This window comes from Balaenoptera borealis, assembly GCF_965194805.1.
Source record: "Balaenoptera borealis genome assembly, chromosome: 14".
Lineage (NCBI taxonomy): Eukaryota > Metazoa > Chordata > Mammalia > Artiodactyla > Balaenopteridae > Balaenoptera > Balaenoptera borealis.
The window spans coordinates 59,486,461-59,498,898 of NC_138875.1; positions in this window are offsets into that span (position 1 = coordinate 59,486,461).

Consider the following 12,438-nt stretch of genomic DNA (forward strand, 5'->3'; position numbering starts at 1 on the left):
CGCACATCAGAGGAAGTACGGGCCCGCTGACCCCTTGGCTTTGGACTTCTGGCCTCCAGACCCGTGGGGCAGTACCTTTCTGTGGCTGTAAGCCTCCCAGTCTGTGGTGCTTTGTGACAGCAGCCCTAGGAAATGAATACAAGGTCATTGCCATGTCTGCTGGCCACTGGATCCTGGCCTGGAAGGCTCACCCTGGCCTCACCCCTTCCCTGCTCTCCTATCCATGCTTCAGGGATGGACTCGAAGCCCAGCTGTCCCTTCAGGGAGTAGCAGCCTTAGACGTCGGTCCCAGGTGTGCGTGCCTGAGCCCCGCGAGAGCAGCCATGGGACTAGCCCTCATCCTGGCACTCCTGCCGCATGCGGGGAGGGAGGGCTTCACACAGCAGCCCCTTCCTCCTTCCTGACTCCATCCTGCCCCTGCCCCGTGAGTTCCCAAACCCGGCCAGGCCTGAGCTGTGGAAAGCTTTGGTTTGAAGGACAGACTTACATTTTGAGTCACAAGGGTCTTGACTTCTCAAGGTCTGAAAATGAGACGGTTCTAATCCTTGAAAGCGACAGGAAAAGCTTAGGGACATCCTCAGGCCTTGGAGATAGGGACCAGATCTTACAGGTGTGAAGACAGTGGGGTGAGAGGGGAAAAAAGTTCCCCTTTCCTTGTTCTGAACAAGGTCAGTTCATTCAATAAATGAGTTAAACACACCGAACGTTTTCTCCCTACTGACTTTATTAGTTTTTGAAGAGTTGGCATCTTAAGTGATCCTAATGACACCGAATCTATCTTAATTATAACCCTTCCTCTCAGGTCACAGAGATGTCTATCGGAGAATTTTCTAAATTTCTTAATTAACCTGCCCTGACTTTACGTTGCCAAAGATTGTGTTCTGAAACCGTTATGAGATATTCTGTATACGCTACCCCAGAGTAGTTAAAAAAAATTAAAAAAAAATTTTTTTTAACACCATAAAGCAAAAAAAGTATAGCAATAACCTGCTCAGTGACTAAAGGTCAGAAAGACTAAAGAAAATAGACAACGACCAGAATTTAAAGGTCAAGGGTTACAGAGATTCATATTCTGCACACATCATTTCCAAGGGAATGTTTGAAGATAGATTTTTTTTTAACCTGCCCCAAATCTAATTTTTGATGGTGAGGGTTTTATAAGCAAGCTTGAATTCATTAATATGCGGCTGTTTACTCTCTACTTTATCTTTCAAAGAAAGTAGTTAATCCTTTATCTAAACAGAGACCAGACGTGGAGTTTAATGAGCCGAGTTTAACTGGGAGGAAAATTCATCTTTTTCCCTGTTTCCCTTTATGCTCTGCTTCCTTTCAGCCAGAGGAGGACTTACCTGCAGACGTAATGAACCTGCAGCTCCTTCCTCCGGTTCCTTGTGAGGCCTGAGAGGGACCCACGCTACTGTCACATGGTCTTAATGGCATTTCCGACTGACAAAATTAAGATGATTTAACTGCAGTGGGTCAAGAGCATCCTATCTTTTCACTCCAACTTGTCCTTTCCAGAAGTTTCTTTAAGGTCAGGTGGCATTGGGGAGGCCGTGGGCATTTTGGGGACCCAACTAAGGCAAAGTGGAGCTAATGCGGGTTCAGGGGACAGGCCTCTGAGGTGTTATTGGGGGAACCTCTGGCTTCCGGCTGGTACTTGGTAGCTGCTGCCCTGGGGAGGGTCCCTGGGCTGCCGGGGCCGTCTGAGGCCCACATAGGTTGCCTCTCTGACCCCTCCGAGGGCCCTGGGGTCTTCGGCCTCCCCCCACTGTGGGCCCTGGGACCCTCTTCACCTGCATGGCTCCTGGGTACCTTCTCCTCCAGACCCTCCTGGGCGTCTCCTTGCTCTGCCCCTGGGCCCACACAGGCCACTCAGCACTCCCAGGACAGGGCTTCCTGGGAAGACCACCCCGAATTCTAATCTGGAGCTGCCACCAAGGCCATGCCAACCTGGAGATTATACCACTGAAACCACTGTCATTGCTTTCCTAGAACTCTGCCCCGGGGGGATAGTAGTGGGTGGAGAACAACAGTTCCTTTCTTTGCTTCCTGAGCTTCCCTGAGAGAGGAAATGAGGAGCCTTATTTTGCTTCCTTCTGGATGTCTCTCCTACGCTCTCTCCCCCGTGGATAAAGCAGATCACTCCCCGACCTCATGAAAGGAGGGCTGGTGTTTATTAAGGGCTCACTACCTGCCGGGTTGGGAAGGCACTGTTCGAAGTTCCGGATGTGTATTAACTCCTTTAACCTTTACAAATATCTTCCGAAGTCGTTCACTGTCACCCCCTCTCTATGGATGAAGGCACCAAGGCCCAGCAGCCCAAGTGCCGGGTCACCCAGGCACGCAGCCCCGCTGCCACTCTCCAGACTCACCAGCCCAGGGACCGTCTCCAAGCAGTGCAGGCGCCTTGCTGGGTCTGTGCTAAGACAGGCCTGGAGGAATTTGGAAAGCCCTCTCTCAAGACAATAGTCCGGCTTTCAAGCCTCTAGTTTTGCTGAAGAGGACAAGATTCATCCTGTGGGTGGGAAGATGCTTATAAGCTTCAGGGGGAGAGTAAAGCATCAGCAAAGTATTTCCCAGGTTCAGAAAGCAGTGGTGAAAGATAAACCCAGGTTGCATTTGGGAATAGTGCTTCCCTTTCCACCAGGAGCCCACCTCCACCACAGAGCCCCCCACCAGACCCCCATCAGGCCTCTCGGCTCCTCGGGCAGGAGCCCGCCCCAGTGGGGATGAGGGTTCATAACCGCTGCCCTAAAGGATGCTGGAAATCCACCCGGAAACAGATTTCTTTCTGGAGGAGACTGCTGATCACCTCCTGCCAGCCCTTCCCCTTCGTCCAGAGACTCAGAGAAGAAGGCAGCCTACCCCAGCCCCCCGAATGCACGCGCGCACACACACACACACACACACACACACACACATACATGTATATACAACACAGCACAGACCACACACACACAGTACACATAAAACACGTACAGACATGCGTGCATAACATGCACACCAAAAACACCTAGTAATCGAGATAATATCTGAATACGATATTTTCAAAAATCAAAACTAACATAAAAATTCCTGATGAACAACATATTAACATTCTAAAGATCGGATTCGACCCTGAGTTTGCACAACCTCACTTGCCTCATGCTTATCCCAGCTCTGAAATAAAACGTTATTTATGAAAAGAGGGGGCCAGCCTGGGAGCCGTGGTTTGCTAACGTGACTTCTTTTTATACATTTATTTATTTTTGGCTGCGTTGGGTCTTCATTGCTGCGCGGGCTTTCTCTAGTTGCGGCGAGCGGGGGCTACTCTTCCTTGTCGTGAGGGGGCTTCTCATTGCGGTGGCTTCTCTTGTTGCGGAGCACGGGCTCTAGGTGTGCAGGCTTCAGTAGTGCTAACATGACTTTTTAAAATACTGCATTAAGATAGTATCTGTCCTGATTAATGAGTTGTCTGGAAACCTCTTAAATTCTGTGCCCAAGGCCAGGGCCTCCCTCTCCTTACCCTAGTCCTGCCCTGGGTAGTGGAGTCAGGATTTGAACACAGAAAGCCTGGCCCTGACCCTGTGCTCTCAGACACTGGGCTCACCTTCCCTTAAAAGGATTGGCGGGGAAGGAGCATTGGGCCATCCTTGAGGTCAGGGGACCTGGGGATGTGAGGAAGTCATTCCTTCATTTACCCGTCCTGGTCCTGGATGACTTGAAAAAACATCTCTACATGGCCTACACTATGCTCTTAAAAAATTTTTTTTAAACTGGCTCATTTTTAAGATATGGAAACAGATTCAGTGATATCTGAAGCAATTTGCCTCAGTTTACTCAGCTGGTAAGGGGAGGGGCCAGAGTTCATCCTAGGACTCTGCTTCCAAAGCCAAGCTCTTCCCAGGACCGCCTGGAGTGCTTGTAATCTATGATACGTGTATTTAGTGAAATTAGACAAATGTAGGCCTAGAATAGAGATTTTACCCTGAAATGAAGCCCAAGACACACAACGAGATAAATAGGGACACAGGCAGAGATTGGGGGGGGGGGGGAGGAAAGGTGGGGGAGGGATGCAAGGGCAATGGGGGAGGAGAGGCGGGAAAGTGCAGGGCAGGCCCCGGAAGGATGCTCTCATTAGCAGAGGACGTTTGACGGACAGTACAGTTTGTCCTTCCATCTCAGGGACAGCCCTGTGAGGTACACAGAAGAGATGGCACTGGTGGGGAGTGAGAGGTGAGATGCTAGGCGACTCGTCCAAGGTCAGGCACTCAGTTGTGATGCCAGGACCTGCCGGGGTGGGGGGGGGGCGAGCCTGGCGCCCTCAGCTCCAGGCCTGCTGCTCTTTCTATTTTATCAGACGACTGTGTTTGGGAAAGAGACAGGGTTGGAAACACGTGACCATCAGAGCCTCCGTCTGAACTTGGAGTGGGGACCATCGAGGGAGGAGTCGTGGAGGCTGATAGCAATGATTTCCCAAATCCCCTCAATGAAGAGATGCCTCTCCCTCGCCCCACCAACCCCACTTCCTTTAAAGCTCAGCTCACTGGCCTGTTGATTCCTGGAGCTCCTAGAAACACCTGCTCCCCACCCCAGCCTCTCCTATGTGACCTGCAACTCCAGGAATGCTGGAGGTCTTTGAGGGCTCAGGAGAGAGTCTGACAACATTAGAGCAGGGACGCGTTACCTCCCAGGCACCTGAGGTTGGGTAACTTGCCCAAATCCCTTGCAGAATAAGTGCAGAGCCAGCGCCCGCTCTCTCCAAGCCAGGCTCTCCCCCGACTGAGACCTGGAAGGAAGTGTCTCCAGTTGCCAGCTCGCTGTCTGCATTAATGTGACTCCATGGTCCTCCCCAAAGTGTTTACTATTCCAGGAAACTCTCACCCAGGAAGTTGCAGATTACTTTGGCTTCCCAAATTTTCTTCAGAGGCCCATCAGCTTTTCAATAGAGAGCATCAAAAATAGTTCACACCCCAAGATGCTTGCAACCTCTGCCTCTCTAATCCTTGCCTTGCGGTGTCCAACTGTCATCCTAAGGGGTGAGGTTAGTGAGCTCACCCTACCTTAATCAAGGCTCCTTCACGTGAAAACCCACCTCAACCAGCCTTCAGAATCTCAGTGAGGATCCCGGCTTTGGCCTCCTCCCTCTGACTCTCCTCCCCTCTCCCTGCACAGTAAGAATAAACACAGCTGAGTCTGCTAATCAGCAGATTGTTTGGGTGATATTTTTGCGGAGCTGGAATTTGATAACAGAAAGAAAAGAGGAAAAGAGAAGTGAGAGTTCCCTGTGCTATACAGTAGGTGCTTATTATCAATAGTTATTTTATATATGGTAGTGTATGGGACAGGAATCTAAAAAAAAGTGGATCTATGTGTGTGTATAACTGATTCACTTTGCTGTACACCTGAAACTAACACAACATTGTAAATCAACTATACTCCAATAAAAAAATTAGTAATATAAAAAAAAGAGAAGTAAGACAAAGAAGAAGGACGAACAGGGACATTTCACTGGGCACCAGGGACCAGCTCATGCAGCCCCAGGACATACTGGGGCCCCGGGGCCCACAGGGAACTCGGGCCTTGATGGACAGCAGAAGTAGAGGCAGCTACGTGGAATCCCAGGGTTAAACCTGCGGCCCTCCTGTGGCCTGTGTAGGCAGATCGCAAACTTGGTTCCCCATCCGCCAGGTGGAAGGGAAAGCTGTGTCTGCTGAAGAACCATCTTTCAGTCTCCTTTCCGGGAAAGGTTCAGGGTTTCAGGTTCCACAGCCCACGTCTCCCTCCCCAAGATGCTGTCCGTCTGGCCAAGGGGAGCCTGCTGAGCCCCAGGGCCTCGACGGTCCTCGGCCGCGGCCACTACTCACTCTGCGGGCGTCTGCTGCCGGTGGCCCACCCCCGACTCAGCTGGGCCTGGTGTGGTCCCTGCTAGCCTGGCCTCACCGCCCTCTCCCAGGAACAAGGTCCGACCTTGACTCCCATGTGCCCCCTGCAGGGAGTCCAATCCGCGGTCTTCCTAGAGTCCGGCCTCCTCTGCCCGCCCAGGGTGACTGTCCTCCGGCGTGGGTGCTGCCTGCCCCACCCTCCGCGGGGCCCACACAGCGGAAGACACCCTCCAGCCCAGCTCTGGACTCGTGGCACGCAGGCGGGACCCCTTCACTAGATCGAGGTCTTGTGGAGGTTTTCTGCCCAGAACCCCAGAATGTCCAGAGAACAAATGACCTGCCGTCAGCCTCCCCTCAGCCTGTTCACACATCAACCCTTCTCCAGACGTCAGCCAGGAGAGGGAGGCCGGGGCCTGTGCTACCACCAGCTGGGCGCTCAGCCAGCAGAAGCCTATTGTCTCCCAGTTCGGGTGCTCGAAGTTGAAGAGCAGGGTGTGGGCAGGGCTGGCTTCCTCTGAGGCCTCTCTCCTTGGCTTGCAGGTGGCCGTCTCCTCCCTGTGTCCTCACTGGTCGTCCCTCTGTGCCTGTGTCCTAAATGCCTCTTTTTTCTTTTTCTTCCTTTTTGAATTCCATTTTACTTTTTTTTTATATACAGCAGGTTCCCATCAGTCATCCATTCCACACATACTAGTGTATACTTGCCAATCCCAATCTCCCAATCCATCCCCTGCCCCTGCTTCCCCACCTTGGTGCCTCTCTTATGAGGACACCAGCCGTACAGGATCAGGGCCCACCCATATGACTTCATTTTACCCCAGTCACCTCTTTAAAGGCCCTGTCTCCAAATGCAATCACACCCCGAGGTGCTGGGGGTTAGGATGTCGACATATGAAATTGGGGTGTGGGACACAATTCAGCCCCAAGAACACGGCTCTTCTCTGCTGTTTCCCTCACGTTCCATTCTGTTCTCTTCCAATCCCCAGGGGCCAGAATCCCCGCCTGCCCATTTCTTTTTTCTTTCCAGATGGGAGTTTTCTCATCATGTCCTCTTTCTAATCTGCCGTCTCCTCTTCCATAATGGGGAAAAGGTGACCGTGGGACATGACTTTGAGGGGAAAAATGAGAAGTCCTTTAACTTCACATTGTCAAAGTCTTCTCTTCCTTAGCTTTACGTGGAGGTCGAGGATACCCATGGATAAGCCTGGCAAGATGGTGAGGAAAGGAGGTTGACAGAACCGACCAGCAGGAGGAAGAACAGGGCCTCCAGCAAAGGAGGGTGAGCTCACCTGGGCTCCGGGATGCCCGGTGTCGCTCCCTCAGCCTTTCCTGCCCAGGCCCCTGCGGCATGTTTACATCCTGGGAGGAAAGGCTCTGTGCCGGTGGGGAGAGTTTGCTCCCTGCTTCTGTAACCATTTGGACCCCGGGAGAAGATAGAACCATAAAAGAGGGAGCCTTTTCCCCACCTGGAGAGACTGCTGGGGCTCTCAGATTCTAGAACAGTGGGAGCACTTCCCAATGGGGCCAAGATTCCACAGTGACAAAATGGGTCTAGCAAGCCACTGAAAATCCTGATCTCGGTGATCATATGAACTCTTTTGCACCCTCAAGCTGTGAGGGTTAGGAATATCCAGATTCTTTGAACTGGATTGGAAAGGAAAAAAGTAAAAAAAAAAAAAAAAAAAGGAAACTAATTGACAACATTTTCATGGTAGTTTGTTCTTTAATAGGCAGTATTGAGACCATTTACCATGTCCCTTTTGACCTACCATTCCTTTCGACTGTAATGAAATGAGTTTCTTGTATGGAATTTTTATAATTTTACTTTCTATGTTAGAGTAGTTAGTATTTGACGATGGGCCTAAAGCAAGCTGAACATTCTTTAGAAGTTTTCAAGGTATCTGATTGAGTTTATCAGCTTCTCTTTTGAAGCTTCTTTACTGCCTCTCTGAATGATTAGAGAGTATTTTTATAATTGTGCAGAGCTTGACGTGATAATGAAACAATCAGAAAGTAGCTGCACAGAGAGGGCAGAGCCGCTGCTGCTTTACTGAACAATGAAGGACCAACAGCTCTCCCTAGTGAAATAACAGGGGTACTAAACGTTTCTATGAGCTAACTTAAAAACCCCATTCAATCCACACAAAGTCGGGATCAAACCTCTTTCTATTGCAGATCTTCACAAGTAGAATCAAAACGTATCAGTAAAACTTCTGATTATCAGTTAGGAATAAGTTAAACAATATATTAATTATTCTATTTGTAACTGAAAGACTTTATAATATCATGCCCTTATTTAAAGAGTCTTAAATCTGAAAAAACAGATAAAAGTGAATTTAATTGTCTCAGAACAATCATTCATCTTAACTTATCAAAACATAATTATAAGGGCTTATTAAATGAATAGCAAATATTGATAGACTACTGGTAAGACCAAAATATTTTGACTGGATTTTCATGAGAAATTAATAAATATGGTTAAGAAACTGTCACTAATACATTTGGGGAAAATTATAAAATGCCAAGAAAGAAACCCATATTCAATTTTTCTTTTCTCCAGGTGTGAACAATGCTTAGTAGAGACTGGGATATTCATGACTGTCTTCCCTACTTGCTTCATTCATCCAAATGGAAAGTTATTCTGCATAATTCTCAGTTAATGCACCACGGGAGAGGAGAGATTCCCAGAAGACTTTGAAAATTAAATGGAAAGAGACCCAAAGGCCAAAATTACATGGAGCCACAAATTGCATACAGAAGTCAAATCAATAAGATTTGATAATCTAATGGAAAAGGCTTGATAGAGAAGAAATTACTTCTTTCAGATTCTACTAATTGTTGAATAGAACACGTATTCGTGGGATTCATTCACAATCTAAGTGCATTCACTTGATGGGTTAGAGGAAAGCTCTTAACAAATTAAATTTTTAAATGTAAGCTGTACAGGGTTGGTTAACATTTAATATTAACCCACAATTTTGAGGCATTCAGTGAAAAGAACAAAGAGAAGTTCAAGCTTTGAACCAGGAAGTGAAAAGTTCAAAGTTGTTTGGATTTTTCAGGCAGAAGTATATGTGGTGACCTAGATGGGTGGGATGGGGGGATGGGGTGGAAGGGAGGTCCAAGAGGGAGGAGATATATGTATACATATGGCTGATTCGCTTCGTTGTACAGCAGAAACTAACACAACATTGTAAAGCAACTATACTCCAATTTTAAAAAAATCGAATAATCCATGGTTAGGCATAGAGTTTCTGACATAGAGACCTAGAAAAATGAGTTTCAAAGCAATTGGTTTTCATTAACAGAATGTGATGGGTCATAAAAACCCCATCTAAATGGATATAATGTCTGGAATGGGATCTAAATTTGGATCCCCACTAATGTGCAGCAGTGGTTATTTGGGTCTCTCTATCCTCCTAAGCCTCTTCAGATGCACCTGTCCTGACCACGGAAATCCCTGGAAGTGAGGAGAGCTTGCTGTTTCCAGCTCAGGAGTTAATATCCTGTCTCCCACTTGCCTGCTTTTAATCCTTTGTGTCTCCCTGGTGACCTTGGCTCTTTGATTCTGTTGTTGTTTTTTCTCCCCTCTCTCTACAATATTTGCTCTCAAAAACTTAGCTATGGGGACAAGAAAAGGAAGCATATTTTCCCAAAGTAGCATCTTTTCAATCATTGTGAATGAGACTATATTGACACAATATAATCATTGTTGAGATAACAATGAAAAGACAGTAGAAGTCTTGTGATTCCAACACTCGGGTGCGAGAGACCCTGACCAATTCTTCCACTTACATAAACTAAGTCTGCTGGGCTACAAAATAATTAAATGTATTGACAAACTAATAAAAATCTTAAAAAAATGATGCAAATGAACTTATTTACAAAAGAGAAATTGACTCACAGACATAGAAAACAAACTTATGGTTACCAAAGGGGGAGGGGGGGAAGGGATAAATTAGAACTTTGGGATTAACATACACACACTACTATATATAAAACATATAAACAACAAAGACATGCTGTATAGCGCATGGAACTCTACTCAATATGTTGTAATAACCTATAAGGGAAAAGAATATATATATTAAAAATATATATATATATTAAAAAAAGAGAAAAACAAGTCTTAAAAGAAAAGAAATTAAGGCCAAAAACTAAGTGAAAGTGGAACGTGAAATAGAAAGTACATTGCAAGGAGGTTTTAGCCCTGGGTTCATTTGCCAAACCTGGCGCCTTGGTCTTTGGCTTTCATGGCTGGTCCAAGAAAGAGAATCTAATAGGAGACCCCCTTGGTTTTTTTAATTGATGTGTAGTTGATTTATAATGTCATGCTAGTGTCAGGTGAATAGCAAAGTGATTCGGATGTGTGTGTATATATATATATATATATATATATATATATATATATATATATATGAAGGCTCTACTACCATAGGAATGGGTCAAAGGGAACATTTGAAGAGATAATTGTGGTGGATTTTTCAGAACTAATAAAAAATTTCAATTCAAAGTTTAAACCCAACAATTTCCAAACACAATTAAAGAGAAAAGAAATCCACATTTAGTTGCATCCCAATGAGACAAAGCGATCTTCTCAAAAGCTAGAGAGAAAACACATATTATCAACAATGGCATGAGATTTATTCTGAGATCTGATTTTTCACAGGCAACTGTGGGAGGCCCAGGAGAGTGAAACTCTATTTTTAGTGCACTTAGAGAAAATAGATGTCAACTTAAATAATTTTCAGATCAATAAAAAAGCCAATAGGGCTTCCCTGGTAGCACAGTGGTAAAGAATTTGCCTGCCAATGCAGGGGACAGGGGTTTGAGCCCTGGTCTGGGAGGATCCCACATGCTACAGGGCAACTGAGCCCGTGCACCACAACTACTGAGCCCACGCGCCACAACTACTGAAGCCCACACGCCTAGAGCCCATGCTCTGCAACAAGAGAAGCCACTGCAATGAGAAGGCTGCGCACCGCAACGAAGACCCAACACAGACAAAAATAAAAAAATAAAATAATAGAATAAATAAAACAAAAAATATGTAAAAAAAAAAAAGCCAATAGCTTTTGTTAATAAAATTCTGAAGGAAGTGTTTCATGAAAAGGAAAAGGACCCCAAATATAGATCTGAGATGTAAAAGGGAACACTGAGAAAGGACACATTTATGCAAACACTGGCTGTATAAAATAATATCAATCAACCCTGTCGGATGAAATAAAAACAAGACAGAAAAAGGCACTACAAAAAAAGGAGTAATCAAAGTTATGGTGTTCCAAGTTCCTCGTATCATTTAGCAAAACTATGGAGCTATTGCTTGGCTTTAAACTTGGTTAAGTTAAATAATATGTCAACCATGGAGTTGGTGAGAGACACGGGTGGGATTCCCAAGGTCGTGGTAATTAGTCATTTCTTAATCTAAGCTGTGGGCACACAGTTGTGCGTTATATCCCTATTCTTTTCTCTTACACATCTTGGTATCTGCTCAGTGCTATGAATTAACCAGGAGAGAGGTTCATGTGATTAGAAAGTTGAGTGAAATGCAATACTGCCTTCAAGGTGCTTTCTCTGCAGTGAAGGAAATACACATGTCCTTGAACAATTAAAGTTCAAGGTAGGAACTGAAAAGCCACTAGGAATTTGCACATCAAATATAAAGTGATAGGAGAGGGCAGAGAGCAAAATGGGGCTCATTAAGTGGCCAGAGAAGATTTGTAAAAGGGGTGCCCCTGGAAATGAGGCTTAGAGGAAGAGTGCCTGCAATGCGGTGGCTGATTCTAGGTAGGACCTGGTGAGGAGAGGCCCTGGAGTCACATGGAGCAGACAGAGAAGAGAGTCGTCATTGCAGATGGGAATACAGCTGAAAACGCATAAAAGGGATGAATATTCTGTCTAGTTCTCAAATTGAATAGACCAGTTTGGGGTAGGTAATTGAAAATAAAAGCACTGATTGTTAGTGATGCTTTACCCACTTTTCTTCATTTCCTAGAAAGACTCTGATTGGAAGGCCAACACTGTTCCATTCTCAGACATCCCTATTTAGCAAGGAATCTGCCCTTTGATACAACTTGAAAATTTCTTCATACCCCTTGGTAATTTTTGCTCCTCTCTGCTTTCCTTCTTCCTTTCTGATCTAGAAGACTTTTCTTCCTTTTCTCTCTCTTATTGCATTGGCAAGGACCTTTAGTAAATGTTGAATAGAAGTGGTGAAGTAGGTATCTTTTCCTTGTTTCTGATCTTAGGGGGAAAGACGTTAATCTTTAGCCATTGAGTGTGATGTTATCTGTAGGTGTTTTCTAGATGCTCTTTATCAGGTCAAGGAAGTTTCCTTCTATTACTTTGTAGACAGTTTTTTTGTTTTTTTTTTTTAAATCAGGAATGGATGTTGAACTTTGCCAAATGATTTTTCTGCATTTATTGAGATGATCATGTAGTTTTCTTTTTTAGCTTGTTAATATGTGAACTATATTGATTGATTTTCAAATGTTAAATCGACCTTGCATTTCTAGAATAAACCCCACTTGGACATGATATATTATCCTTTTAATATATTGCTTGATTAAATTTG